The sequence below is a fragment of the Elaeis guineensis genome, chromosome 11, assembly GCF_000442705.2.
Source record: "Elaeis guineensis isolate ETL-2024a chromosome 11, EG11, whole genome shotgun sequence".
Lineage (NCBI taxonomy): Eukaryota > Viridiplantae > Streptophyta > Magnoliopsida > Arecales > Arecaceae > Elaeis > Elaeis guineensis.
In genome coordinates, this window is record NC_026003.2 from 56,055,931 (window position 1) to 56,072,015 (window position 16,085).

The window sequence follows — 16,085 nt, forward strand, 5'->3', positions numbered from 1 at the left end:
CATAATTCATAAGGTATTTTCTTTAAAATTGATCTTATTAAAGCACGATTTAAGATGTAACATACTGTGTTGATTGCTTCTGCCCAAAAATACTTTGGGAGCTTGCTGTCACATAGCATGGTACAGATTATTTCTTTAAGGGTCCTACTTTTTCTCTCTACTAGTCTATTTTGTTGTGATATTCTAGATGTTGAAAAATTATGATCTATGCCTTTTTCATCACAAAATTTTTTTAAATCTTTGTTTTCAAATTCAGTGCCATAGTCACTACGAATTGAAGCAATTGGTAAATCTTTTTCATTTAAAATCTTTCAATAAAACTTAGAAAATACTAAAAATACTTCATCTTTAGATGCTAAAAATAAGACCCAAGTGAAATGCGAAAAGTCATCAATGATTACAAAACCATATCTTTTGCCTCCTAGACTAGTTGTCCTTATGGGATCAAATAAATCAATATGTAAAAGTTTTAAAGATTTATAAGTTGAAATAATATTCTTAGATTTAAAAGAAACTCTTGTTTGTTTACCTAATGACATGCATCACAAATTTTATCTTTATCAAAATTTATTTTTGGCAAACCAAAAACCAAATCCTTTTTGATAATTTTAAATAGTATGTGTATACTAATATGTGCAAGCCTACGGTGCCAAAGCCAACTAGTCTCATTGATTTTAGCATTCATAGCCACAAGACATTGCATGTTTTGTATGAAAAGATTATCCAAATCAACCATGTAAATATTACCATGCCTATGTCCAATGAATCTAGTGCTATCATCAAAAGGACTAGTTACAATGCACATAGATGATTCAAAAATTACTTTATAATCTTTATCACATAATTGACTAATACTTAACAGATTATACTTGAGACCATCTATAAGTAACATATTTTCAATATAAGTGGAGGGAGTGATACCAATATTACCAATACTAATGATCTTTCCTTTGCCATTATCTCCAAAGGTGACCATCCCTCCATTTTTAGCTTCTAATGTGATGAATTGACATTCATCACCAGTCATATATCTGAGCATCCATTGTCAAGATACCACTTTTATTTTGTTGCTTCAGATGCAAGACACACCTGCACACATAAAGTCAAGTTTTAACTTTAGGTACCCAAGCAAACTTGGATCCTTTGGGGTTAGTCATAATGGTTCCTTTTGAAATCCATATTTTCTTAATATTTGTATTAGTAAATTTATTTGATAAGCATGTATAAGCTTTATATCCTACTTTGCCACATTTAAATTAAGTAATACTTGATAATTTATTTATGGATGCATTAACAAAAATATTTTTTCAAAACTTTTATTTTCTAAGAATATTATAGCTAAGTCCGACTTTATCATATACAGTTCTTTGACTGTCAATAATTATTTGAAGTTTATTTGAACTGAGAGTAAATCTATCAACTATTAGTTTTAATTTGGTTACTTCTTTCTTTAGATCTTGATTTTTCTTTAAAAAAATTTGTTTAAGCTTGAAATTTCATCTTTTTCTTTCAATAGAGTTTGATACTTTATTTCTAAATCTTTATTTTTGCTGTCTACTTCTTCCTTTTCTTTAGCTAATGCTTGCTTTTTTATTTTCATATTTTTATTTTTCAATCCTAATTTTTTTAGATCATTCAACAGTTTATGAAAAGCTTCTTGCAGTTCATCATAAGAAAATTTATTTTGAGTTTCAGGGGTTACCTCATTTTCATGTGCCATAACGCACAAGTTGGCTTCTTCATGGGATTCTTTATCTGTGGTGGAGTCATTACTATTGCTCCACGTAGCTATCATTGCCTTTTCTTTTTTTGAACTTCTTCTGACCTTTTTTGAGCTTGGGATAGTCCGATTGAAGTGACCTGACTTCTTGCATTCATAACAGATGATGGGCTGCTCTTTTTTTTTTTACTTGGCTCCTCCTTAACTGATGGTCTTCTCTTGGTCCCTTGTCTTCTTTTTCTCATGAAATATCTGAATTTTTTGATGATTAATGCTAGGTCCTCGTCTTCTTCACTATTTTTCAATTTTTTTGAATATTCTTCTTCTTGCACTGTTGTTTTGAGAGCAATTGTCTTCTTTCTTTTGGTCTCTTCTTCAGAATGTTGCTTCATGATCAGCTCATGGGTCATGAGGGATCCAAGTAGCTCCTCCAAAGATAGAGTATTTAAGTTCTTGGCTTCTTGAATCGCTGTGACCTTTGCCTCCCACAATCTTGGTAGAGACCTAAGTATTTTTCTCACAAGATCACTATTAGAATAACACTTTTCAAAACTGTTTAGACTATTTATGATGTTAGTGAAATGAGTAAATATTTATGTTATAGACTCTTCAGGTTTCATTTTAAACAATTCATAGTTGTGCACAAGCATATTAATTTTAGACTTTTTTACTTAGTTTGTGCCTTCATGTGTAACTTCTAATCTATTCTAAATTTCTTTAGCTGAATTATAAGTAGAAATACGATTGAATTTATTTGTATCTAAGGCACAATATAAGATATTCATGACTTTAGCATTGAGCTGAGCTATTTTCTTATTAAATTCATCCCATTCACCTTCTGGCTTAAGGAGAGATATACCATCAATCAATTTAGTGAGAGTGTGGGATCCATTTACTATGATACTCCACATATCATAGTCAAGTGCTTGAATAAAAATTATCATTCGAGCTTTCCAATAGGTGTAGTTGGACCCATTGAAAAGTGAAGATCGGTTTGTGCATTGCCCCTCAGCTAGAGATGTGCTAAATTGAACTACCATAGATCTTTGGCTCTTGATGGTTAAATCAAGCAAGGGCTAGAGCACTGAGCTCTGATACCACTTGTTGCCCAGATATGGAGCCTAAAAGAGGGGGGTGAATTGGATCTTTTTAAAATTTTTGTGATTAGTGCACTCAAGTAATGTGCTATACTTGTTGAGTGGAGTGAATTGATTAGTTACGAAAATAAAATCAATCACAAATGATAAGTAAGCAAGTATAAAGCATAATGAATGAACAAAGAGATACAAACACAACAAATACAAGAGATTTATAGTGGTTTGATACCAATCTTGCACCAACATCCACTCTCCAAGTCCCTACTTAGGAATCAATCCACTAAAATAATTTCAAGATACAACATATCTAATAACCCCGACCCTTGCTATCGAAATAAGAACACTTATTTTTTGGATACAAGTCAACCTACAATACTCCAATTTTAGGTTTGGATCAATCTATCCGAGTTTTGGAACCCTCCAAAACTCAAAATACAACAGCAAGTGAATAGTATACAGAAATTTCAGCACAACAGCTCCTTAAATGAGCACAATAAATGCAACAAAAATATAATACTTAAGGAGAAGAAGTCTTTGCTGAATACCCTCAATTGATTGGCACACTTGAATGCAGCTGGACAGTGGTTAGTGAGCTGATTGACTTCTTTCCTCTCTTTCAAGTTTTTCTTTTTCTTTCATGAATGTGAGCTTGAATGCATAAATCATAGTTGATTTTCTATTTCTAGAGAGCATTTATAACATCCATTTGGACTTGAGAGTATCTTAGTGTTGGTTAAGTGTTGTTAGAGAGTGTTAAATGCGTATTAACTATACCAAAAATGGGCTAAAAATTAGTCGTTATGAGGTTCGCCCAGAATGGATCATCGCACTATGACTGGCAAGTCCCATGAGTCACCTCATTTGGTCAGTTTGAAAAACAGACTCTCTATTTTGGTCTCAAGGTCTCAGGGGTCAACCCATGGATCGTCCCACTACATGCCACAAGCCAAAAATAGAGCATGCCGACTACCCAATGGAAGGGGATGACCCAGTTGGATCGTTCCATTTTGTTTCAACCCAATTTTTCATACATTTAAGGTTCGAAACTTACCAGAACACTATCAAATATTCTTAAATGAATTTGAATCAATTTGATATTTCCAAAAGGCTTTAAAAATGGCTTCAACTTACAGAAACATCAACTTTGGCACACTTGATGGAGCTTTTCAAACTCAATATTTTGGACTACCTGAAATATCACTAAAATATTCTTCAAAGATAAGAAACTCATTAGTAGTCCCCTCAAATGATTTGTGATCATCAAAATCAATTCGTGGAGCAACATAATAACATATAATACCTTATAAATAAAATAACTAATGTCATACAAATGAGTAGGAAGAAAATACAAAAAAATCCCTTCGCATTACCTATGCGATCGGCTTGTAGGGCACTATTCTTTCACAGAGGTCATGGAGAACTCATCAAATCCCATCGTCAGTCATACACTAGATTTGCTCAACTCAAGTTCATCTGTAAATTTTGTGAAAACTCTTTTTCAGTATTCATACTTACTTTGACTAGAGATTTTTTGAACTCAGTCTTATGAATGCATAGGACTTCTCCTTAGCTACCAAGGTCGATAGATTCCATCTACATGCATCCTACTCTAAATAATAAATCCGAACCTATAATAGCCAACATACACAGCAAAGACCCGAATGGCTAGGGACCAAGAGAACATGCAGTCAAACTAAGTAGCCTCGCTGTGAATAGCCAACACACTATAGATCAAAGGACCAATCACACCATTGCAGCATCAAGGAAATCACTAACGAGTGAGAAAACATTCAAGTGATTTCTCGTGTTGGTCACGCTCAATGCAAGTTATTCTCTAACAACCACCTGCACTCTCATCCAAGTGTCTCTACATCACAAACTCAAGACTCATCTACCTTAAAGGTAGATGATCCATGCATCGATCTTGAATGGATTGATCACTATCCTCCATGATGATCCTTCGATCGGAAGCATTTAGAAATTAACCACTAATGATGTATGTCTCAAATTTTCAATACCTTGAGAATATATAAAATCATCTTTGTTAATTTTTAGAATAAATTATGGATACATAAGATATGATTGGTTATAAAGACTGCCCATCAAGTACAAAATATGCTCCAGAGAAAGGTATGTGTCAACCATGATTGGCTTCTATGGCACACATCTAACACTTTCATCATTGAATTAAAAATTTAGGTAGTCTGGTACTAAAGTATAGTGAGTTGCTTGCAAGTCACCATGGTGTTCTTAAGTCGGAGAGATACTTATACCCATATCCTTCATGACCTACTCTTGATAGTAGAGTGTTCAATAGTTGGTCACATTCAGTGAGATATACTCTTATATCTTATTTGCATGTCATGCCAGTGTCTCCACACTTCTTGGTTAAGAGGACAACCAACGTACATGACACACAATGATCTATACTTGATATAGCTATCATTCTAATAATAGTATATTATTTGATCGTGAATTTAAGATTTAAGAACTAAACGATATATCCTCCTATATCAAATCAAATAGTCCTAAGGACTTCATCACATAACAGAAGTTCAAAATAAGATGTACATAGTGATAAAAAAACTAAATAATATTTATTAATTTAATAATTATATATAATTATAATAATAAGCATAACCATCAACAGACTGATGATTAACTTTGGAACATAATTCCTAACAACTCTCACTTGAACTAAAGTCAATCGGTACAGTATCATATACCCATCTTTGATTTATAAACTTCAAACTTCTTGACACCAAGGGCTTTAGTAAATAGGTCGGCCAGGTTATTTTTTTCATCAATCTTCTGAAGCTCGATGATATCTCGATCCATGATCTCTCAAACTAGATGGTAGCAATGTAGAATGTGCTTGATCTACTAATGTGACTTTAGTTCTTTTACTTGAGCAATGGAGTCAGTGTTGTCGCAGTACAATAAGACGGAGCCATCAAGGGAGGGTGCCACTCTGAGTTCGTTGATGAACTTTCATAACCACACAGCTTTCTTCGTAGCATCAGATGCCGCGATATATTCTATCTCGCAAGTAGAGTCGGCCATAGTGTGCTACTTAAAACTCTTCCACCAGATTGCTCCATCATTCATGATATAAATATATCCCGACATGCTCTTGCTATTGTCATGATCTGACTGAAAATTAGAGTCTGTAAATTCTACAAGTTTTAAATCAGATTCTTCATAGATAAGCCACTGATCCTTAGTATTTCTCAAATACTTAAGGATGGTCTTTATGACCTTTCAATGGTTCTCACTTGGATCGGACTGATATTTGCTCACTATCCCTAGTGAGTATGCCACATCCGATCGTGTACATGTCATGGCGTACATAATAGATCTCACTACCAAAGCATATAGAATTCTACTCATACACTCTCTTTCTTGAGGAGTTATTGGACAATCACTCTTCGAGAGAGAAATTCTTTGGCCTATCAAAAGATAGCCTTCTTTGAAATTCTTCATGCTGAACCTTTTCAGCACAGTATCAATATATGTCGACTGGGATAATCCAAGCAACCTTTTAGATCTATCTCTATAGATTTTTATCTCAAGGATGAAGGATGCTTCTCCCAAGTCCTTCATAGAGAACTATGATGACAACCATCTTTTATTCCTGTAATACAGGGATGTCATTCTTGGTTAAGAGAATGTCATCCATATACAAAACAAGAAATACTATCACAGAGTTATTGACCCACTTGTACATGCAAGGTTCCTCTCCATTCTTAATGAAGCCATACGTTCTGATCACTTTATCAAAACACATATTCCAACTTCGAGATGCCTGCTTAAGTCTATAAATGGATCTCAGAAGCTTGCACACCTTAGACTTATAATGGATATAAAACTTTCAGGTTGTATCATATACACCTCTTCTATCTAGCTCTCCATTTAAGAAGACTGTCTTCACATCTATTTGCCAGATTTTATAGTCCAGATGTGCTGCTATCGCAAGCATGATCCGAATGAACTTGAGCATTACCACAGAAAAAAATATCTCATCATAGTCAATACCATAACGCTAATAATAACCCTTGGCAACCAGATGGACTTTATAGGTCTCCACCTTTCCGTCTACATCCCTCTTTCTTTTGAAGATCCACTTACACCTTATGGATTTTATCCCTTCAGGTGGGTCAACCAATGTCCATACATTGTTCACCTTTGTGGACTTCATTTTAGATTTCATGGCTTCCAACCACTTATCGAAGTCAGACTTGTGCATCGCATCCATATAGATGATCAGATCCTCATTATTTTCATCGAGTTCAATCGAATCAGCATCCTGAACCAAGAAACCATAGTATCTATCTAGTTGATGCGGTACTCTATCAAATCTCCTTAAAGATATTTCTGCAACAGATTTTAGATTTGATCTAATCAAGTTCAATTTTATGGGTTTACTAGATTGTATCAGTTCTTCTATAGATCGAACTTCATCAAGTTCAATCTTTGAGGCATTAGTTTCTTCTTCAAGGAACTCATTTTCTAGAAAGACTGTCCTATTAGTGATGAACACATTATCCTTTGGTCTCTTTTGGGTATCCTACAAATAGACACTTGTCAGACCTAGGTTTAAGCTTGTCAATTTTCAAATATTTGATATAAGCCGAGCATCCCCAAACTCTAAGGTGAGAGAGTGCTGACTTACGTCCTGTCTACATCTCATGTGGTATTTTACTTATGAATTTACTTAGAACTTTTTTTAAAATATAATAAGCCAACTAGAGTGCATATCTCTCAAAGAAAATCGACAGACTTGCAAAGCCCATCATGGATCGAACCATATCTAACAGGGTTTGATTTTTCTTTTTGATACACCATTATGCTGTGGTGTTCTAGGAGAGATCCATTATGAGAGAATCTCATTCTCTTCTAAGTATATCAGAAACTCACTGGAAAGATATTCTTCTCCTCGGTTGGACTGAAGAATTTTAATGCTCTTCTCAATTTATTTTTTTACTTTATTACGAAATTATTTGAATATTTCAAATAATTCTGACTTATGTATCATTAAGTAGACATGCCCATACCTTGATAGGTCATCTATAAATATAATGAAATAATAATATCCACCTCTGGCATTAGTGTTCATTGGTCTACATATATCAGTATGTATCAGATCTAGAACCTCATTGGCTCACTCACCTTTTTCAGTAAAAGATGACTTGATTATTTTTTCAAGAAGATATGACTCACAGATTGGAAGTGATTCACAATCATTGACTTCAACGATTCCCTCTTGTATCAACCTATTTATTCTATTCTTGTTAACATGACCTAACCTACAGTGCCAAAGGTAGGTATCAGAGACATCACTAATTCTAGAGCATTTGCTGGATATGTACATTACACTAACAGATTGTGACAATATATAAATACCATTGTTCAGTGATCCATTCATCACATTAGTACCATTCATAATGATATTAAAATTATTTTTTTTTATTAAAATTTTATAATTATATATGGTCAAGAGGCCTACAGAAATAATGTTCAATAAAAAGAAAGGACAAAAGTGATATTTACTAAGAATAATTACATTGAACTTGAAAACAAGCTTAATAGTCCCTAACGCTAGAACTGAAACTGATCTTCCATCTCCAACATTAAGAAATCTTTCACCTTCTTCAAATTTTCTACTGACCTGTAGACCCTACAACAAATTGGAAATATGAAAAAGACTTCTGATATCTAATATCTAGGTAGTAGAATCATAAATTGAGAAATTACAAGATGTTATCATATAATTATCTTATCCAGCAACAACTTGCTTCTTTCTCGACCTATTCGAATCTAGAAAGATAATGTACTGAGGATAATTCCTCTTCTAGTGCCCCTGTTCTTGCAGTAAAAGTATTCTACCTGACTCTGACTAGACTTGAGTTTCTTGGTCTGACTGAGCTTGAGTGCCCCAGCACTTTGCATCCTTTTTTTGTTCTTCTTATTCTTCTTTCCTTTCTTAAAGGGTCGATGTCCAGAAGAAGACCCTCCTACAACATTCACTGACTCCTTGTGGAACTAGTGATCCTTCCTAAAGTTTTGCAGCAACCTCAGCAATTCGTGGTAGTTTACTGCAGACTTTGTCATTCAAAATGAGTAAGAAAAGGGAGATAGGACTTGGGCAAAGAGTTTAGAATGGCATCTTTCCCCAACTGCTCATGCAGGAAAAAGCCAAGCTTACTTAAGCGCTCAATCATCTTGATTATGTATAATACATGAGCAGTGATTGACGTTCCCTCCCTCATTCGAGTGTTGAAGATGACATAACTAGTCTTGTACCTCTCAACATCATCGGATGTGCCAAAAGACTCGTTTAACATTTGCAACATATCTTGTGGCAGAGTATTCTTGAAATGATGGCTAAACTCATCATTCATTGCTACCAGCATAATACAATGAACCGTAATTCAGTTGTTGAGCTACTTCTGATAAGTGTCTCTGATCGTGCTACGCACATTTGAAGCTAGTTCTTTGGGTACCTGATCTGTCAACACATACAAGATTCATTCATGCTCCAAGACTATTTTAAGCTTTCGATACCGGCTATCAAAATTTGGTCTCAATAATTTATCACATCTAATAGTGATCGAAGTGACAAGGTGGTGGCCATAATTGCGAAAGAAAAATCAAAACCTAATTAGTATATAAATTGATTAAGCCTTAAGATATGGATTTTAGTCTAAAATTCTCCCACTATTTTATTCAAATTAGTAGCCTCTACCTCCAATTTGAGGAATTACACTAATTCCTTAGTGGGTACTAGAATCCACATGGGCTGCACACGAGCTCAAGTGTAGCTCGACCAACTCCTATGTACCCATGGATAGGTTCTTAATCAATTATTTTACCAAATAAATTTTAGCATTCAATTTTGCCCCAGATACCTCTTCAGCAAGCGTGTGGCACCTCCACTAAAAGTTTTGGTTAGATCCAACTATTAACTTACCAGAATTTAGTGTATCTAACAAACGAGTGATCAGACCCGAGTATGGCTCGACCAATCTGACCATCATCAGAAAGACACAACTAAATCAACATATTATGAATGATAATTCTGACAGCGAGATGAGCACCAGGCATGTGGTGCCTCCAATGATCATCTAAAATATTGGACTCGTTATCACCTAACTTAATGAGAGGCTATGATCTAGTTATCACCATAACTATTTTATTTTTAGAGATCTAATAATTTTAGAGGATTTAATTAGTTGAATTGAGAGATGAAAAAAGATTTGATCAGTTAATCTTAATCCTCCCACTGACTTCACCAAGTTAGATTAAAGAAGATCAGGTATAAGCTAGTCCAGCCAACCAGTCATAAATTTTTTCACTGACTTCACCAAGTCATGAAGAGGACTCAAGATAAGTTGAACTAGGGGCACCTAAATCAGTCATACTGATTTTGTAGTTAGCATGGGTCAACCCCAATCATTAAGTGATATAATCAAAATATAATTCACCATATTGGTCAGATAAGTGAGATCGATGGAAGGGATATGCCATTAACTCAACATAAATTCAATCTATGTGAATAGCTCCCAATTAATGATCACCGATCAAAGCTGCCATACTTACCTTAGATACCAACTGATTAGTCATTTTCAATTTGATCAACTTATAGACTTGGATTCGACCACAGAGCTATGATCAAAGTCCATATTGGTCTAATCAAAGATATGAACTTGACCAACTACAACTATTGAAATTGATCAAGAGAAGAAACTAACTCAATCAGAATTAACTTTTAATTAGATTTGATCAATTACTAATATGGTCTATTATCAATGATTTCTAACCCTAGGTCTAACCCAGTTAAATGGACTTGACTCAAACTTACCCATTAACCCATGAATTATGAAATTAATGCCTTAGATCTTTGATTCTCAAATCTAGATTGCTTAATTCTCAATTAAGTTTTGGACTGACATGGGTTCAGATTCGATATTTAAAAATAGTTTTTAATTTTATAAAATATTTTTATAATCAATCATATTATTTCAGATCTAAAATAAAATTTTAAAATTTTTTTCATTATTCATCATAATGGAAAAGACCGCGCAGCACCCCTACACGCCATAGAAGATCCCATTGAATGGATAAATAGAGTTGCGAAACTCTGATTTCTCCTATGATCGGACGGGTATAAGGATCTATCTAATTAGATTACCATACTATTCAAATTCTAAATTAATTATTTAGATCTAATTTAAATAATTAAAATCAAATTTTATAAAAATCAGCACAAACTAAGATAATCTTTGCACTGTAAGGGATAAACCTTACATCATGACAACCTTATATCAGTTTGTACGATCAGATTTATAATTAATTTTAAATCTAAATATCATATATCAGATCTAATCTAAATTAAATTATAGATTTAAATGCATGTAGTATCAGGTTATATGCAAAAAAATTTATGTCATAAGAGACGAGACTCTGATACCAATTGAAGGAAAAATAGATACTTCAAAGCATATATTTTTAAAATTTTACAGTAAAAAATAAAAGATTAAATACTTTAATCTTTTAAACATATCTTGAATTAGATCTAAACTATCAATTAAGGATCTATGATATAAAAAATTTATATATAAAATTTGATATAAAACAGAAAACTGTATCGATCACATAGATACCCTGAATCTGATCTAACCTTTAAATCACATCGATTGAGTTCAAAACTCATCATCTTTTCATAAATTGATGATCTTGGCTATTGATAAGTATGGTATGAAGCTCTCACTGATATCGAGCAGCTGTACAAATCATCCGATCTCTACAGATCGTCCACTCGAAGTCCTAATCGGACCTTCCTTCGGGGAGTGCTAGCTCACATCAAAGGCTCTAGATGGCTGATCCAAGCTCCTTTCTTTAGATCTCCTGGACTCTTCTAGATTAGAAGATAAATCTTTATAAGGTGGGGGTGGTGTGGGAGATTGAACGAGACTCACTCTTGTATTTTTTTTTTCACAAAATCTAGAGTTGAAACCTTAGACCCTACACCTCACACTCGAGAGGAAGAACACCTCCTCTATTTCTCATGCACGGAAGCCCAACCCACTCTCAACTTTTCACACCCCAACTCTTAGGTTTCTCATGCCAAAAATCATTTCTAATCTCACACAAAACTGATCCCTTCTTAAGGGTGGCATCCCATGGAAGATAAGGATAAGGAAGAGGTAGTTTTGGTTCAATTTCAAATGTTGGTTGATTCTTATCACCAATTCAAATCAAATTTGAATTAAATTTTGAGCTAAATCTTCATCTTATAAACTTAGAGAGGGGTCAACCAACATTAGAATGGTGTAAAAAATCTCATACAAAAATACTTTATGCATGGAGAAAGGTGATGGCATGAAGAGAAGAGTCCAACTCAATTTGGACTCTAGGTTTTTATTCAAATTTAAATATATTTGAACTTAAATTTAAACTAACTAATTTTTGATTTAAAAAAAATAGATGTAGATATGAAAAAGCTTCTAGATATGAGAAAAATTTACATACAAAAATTTTTTGCGTGAAGAATAAGAGGGTGCTGAGAAAGGAGGTGCAAAGGATTTGAATTAGAATTATTTTCTCATCCAATTAGATTCTTAATCCAACAAAATTAGGTTAGATCTAATTAAATTATTAAATCTAATTTAATTAGATAGTAAATAGTTTTAATTAATTTTTTATCAAATTAAAAATTAATCGAGCTCAAGTCCTGATCAAATCAGAAATCAAACACCCTTAGCGATTAGGTCATCTCATAACCTAATCAGGTCAAATCAAATTGAATCCAATTCTATTAAATTTGATCCAAACCTCAATGCTTAATTAAATTAAGTTAATTAATAATCAAATTACTAATTAATCCTCTTATAATTCACCAACAATTAGTGAATTGATTTATTACAATTTTTGCACAGGGTTAATCATCAATCGAATTGACTGTTTTATCCTAGAATGATTCTTAATCGTCGATCAGCCATATGATCAATCAAAAATTTTTTTGAGTGTGACCCCATAGGTTCAAACTTAAGCTGATAGTATAGAAATAATCTTTCTATACTAATCAAAGTGACCATCTAGAAGTAATACCCGACATTCGGATAGGTCAAAAAATTGTGAAGCATCATTTAAGAACCTATTGACATATGGTTACTGTATAATTCATCACTTTGACCCAAATACTTAAAGTGACATATGGTCATCCACATTGTATTTTAATTTTTAAAATCCATCATCACATGGATTACCCTGATCGAGGTTTTACTAAATTGAAACACACTGATACATTAACTCCTACTTATTTGGAGGGGTCAATTTCATCTTGACTCACACACCAACTTCTCAAGTACTTGACTATGCCCAGAAATCTTTCATCACTAAATTAAAAATTTAGATAGTTCGACATCAAAGCACAGTGAGTTGCTTGCAAGTCACCGTGGTGATCTCAAATTGAAGGGATACTTATACCCATATCTTTTGTGAGCTACTCTTGACAGTAAAGTGCTCAGTAGTTGGTCACATTTAGTGAGATATACTCCTACATCTCACTTGCATGCCATACCAGTATCTCCATAATTCTTGATTAAGAGGACAACCAACGTACATGACACACAACAATTTATACTTGATATTGCTAGCATCCTAATAATAGTATATCATTTAGTCGTGAACTTAAGGTTTAAAGACTAAATGATATATCCTCTTATATCGAATCAAATAGTCCTAAGGACTTCAGCACATAACAGGAGTTCAAAATAAGATGTACACAGTGATGAAAAAATTATATAATATTTATTAATTTAATAATTCATATATAATTATAATAATATGCACAACCATCAACAGACTGATGATTGGCTTTTGAATATAATTCCTAACAGAAGCCACTTCAGCCATCAAAGAGGAGATCTCTTTCAGAAAGATAGCACCCCAGGGAGATCATCTCGCCTCTGATTAGAATGAGTCCTCATGTAGATACTTGTAGAAGTCAGATACATGTGCGGCTAGAGGAACTGTTCAGATCCATGATCATCACCTATGGTGTGGTATGATCCGTGCAAAGATATTGAGATCTAATCTCAATATTATTTTATTTTATTTTTAGATTATATACATGTCATAGATCTGGACATGGATAGTTAATAGATTTGATCTATTGCATGTTGGGTTAAAAGACCTAGATCTGCTTTTGCTACCATTTCAAAATTATTTTGAAATCTATGCGTGCAAGCCTATCTGTTTCCTAGCACATATGGAAAGCCTAGCTCCTTGAATCAAATTTGAATTTGGTTTGAATTTTATTTTCTGATCAAACCAAATTGAGCCATGGGCTAATTTGAATTTAGATCAAGGTGTGGCTACACAGCCTCATAAGGTGCCAAATGATAGAGTCCTTGAGAGGATGGACTCTTGGCATGCCAACTTGTTGGGCATTAAAGCTTTGGCATGAGGATAAAAAAGAGTCCTTCTGCTTTGGGGTTAAGACCTATGTGGTAGCTCAAAACACCCTAAACTCTTTGGCAAACATCTCAAAGGATGAGATGTATTTTTCTGGACATAATATGGTGTGGAGGAAACTTGGAAAGAAAGGTGTGTGTGTGAAAGATTGAAGTCACGCGGTGTTTGGCATGAAGAGTCCTTCTACCAAGGGGCAGAAAGAGGCAGTCCCCACCTAATAATCCTGCCATTTGAATCAAATTCAAATGAAGATTATTTATGGTATTTTTTTAGATTTATTTGAAAGTGGAAGGGACACTAGAAAATGCCCCTTTTTGTGTGTGCATGCATGATGATGGTTGAAGGGTTGTGCTGTTTTTGAGGAGTCCTTGTATTTGAAGGCTCTCCTCTCTTAAACATGCAACCACCAGATGGGCCATGAAGAAGAGTTGTGACTCTTCTCTACACACCCCTTATTCACCTATAAAAGCCCATGGACATTGGGTTTCAGAGCATTCCAATTTTGGTCAGAGTTCTCTCTCAACAAGGTTCTCTCCTCTCCTTCCTCTCTTATGTTTAGGACAACACTTTCTATATTTAAAAAATATCTAAGTGAGGTCCTAACAAAAGAGAAGGAAGTTTTGAAAGAGAGGTTTAAAAATTTTAGAAGAGTTTAAGAGAGGGAGAAGTCAAATTCTTGAAGAAACTTGACCGATGTGAGGCTGTTCGAGTTCTAGGGACTAGAACTCTTAAAGCAAGATTTAGAAAAGAGCACTGTCCTTGGATCGATTTCTTTGTGGATTATCATTAGAGAATGAACATTTAGGCATCTTATGAAAATTGGAATAAGCATTACAGCTATTCTTCTAATCCTGCTTATTTAATTTATGCTTTGATTGATATTATCAAGAGATTTTGGGGATTAGGGTTTCAGCGTGCTAGATGTTTTGAATGAAAATTTTTAAACACCAGTTCTTCCACTGTGCCATTGGAACCCTATAGTGGTATCAAAGTCTCTTTGATTAATCCAATCAATGGATAGTATGTTGGCATGATTTAAGATATTGAGGGTTTTGGTTTGGTTCAATTCGACGTCTATCGGGAGGCAAATAGCACAGCAGACTGGGTTGCTGCCTTTATGGCAGAGCATTTAGGGGATTGGATTTAGATCGGTCCTATGGGATATTTTGTATCTTAATCATTTGGGTTGCTCTCACACTAGAATGGTGTGACCGCCTGCTTGTACCAAAAAAAAATAAGAGTTGAGTCCGATTGAACATCCAAACCCTAGTCAATTTTAAAGATATATTTAGATGCTTTACTAGAAATTATGTTATCATGATTTGAGTATAATTATACATTATTATGAAATTTGTAAAGTAGGATATGCATGAGACCATAAAGTACTCTTAAAAATTATATTAAGTCATAGTGAAGAAAAATCAAAAGCTGATCAAGTTTGGAACTGATTGATCAATTGGTGTCTAAGGCAAGTGGTACTTGAGTGGTGATTATTTAATTAGGACCATTGTGAAAGCACAAAAAGCCTCCCACCAATCTTATACTTACCTAGTCAATTGGATTAATTAGTTTAAATTTGGGATGCTTAGTATTAAGATCACTACACAAGTCTTCCTTCATACAAAGCCAATATCATATCAAAAACCGTAGTAGGTTTGCTGTGCAACCACAAGGTTTATTATGGGGATTGATGTAGGGTTGTCTTAGTGCATAAGAGATGCTTACGGTATATTTAGATATGTTGCTTTATTGTACAATCACAAAGATAATATTATTCAGATATGATTGTA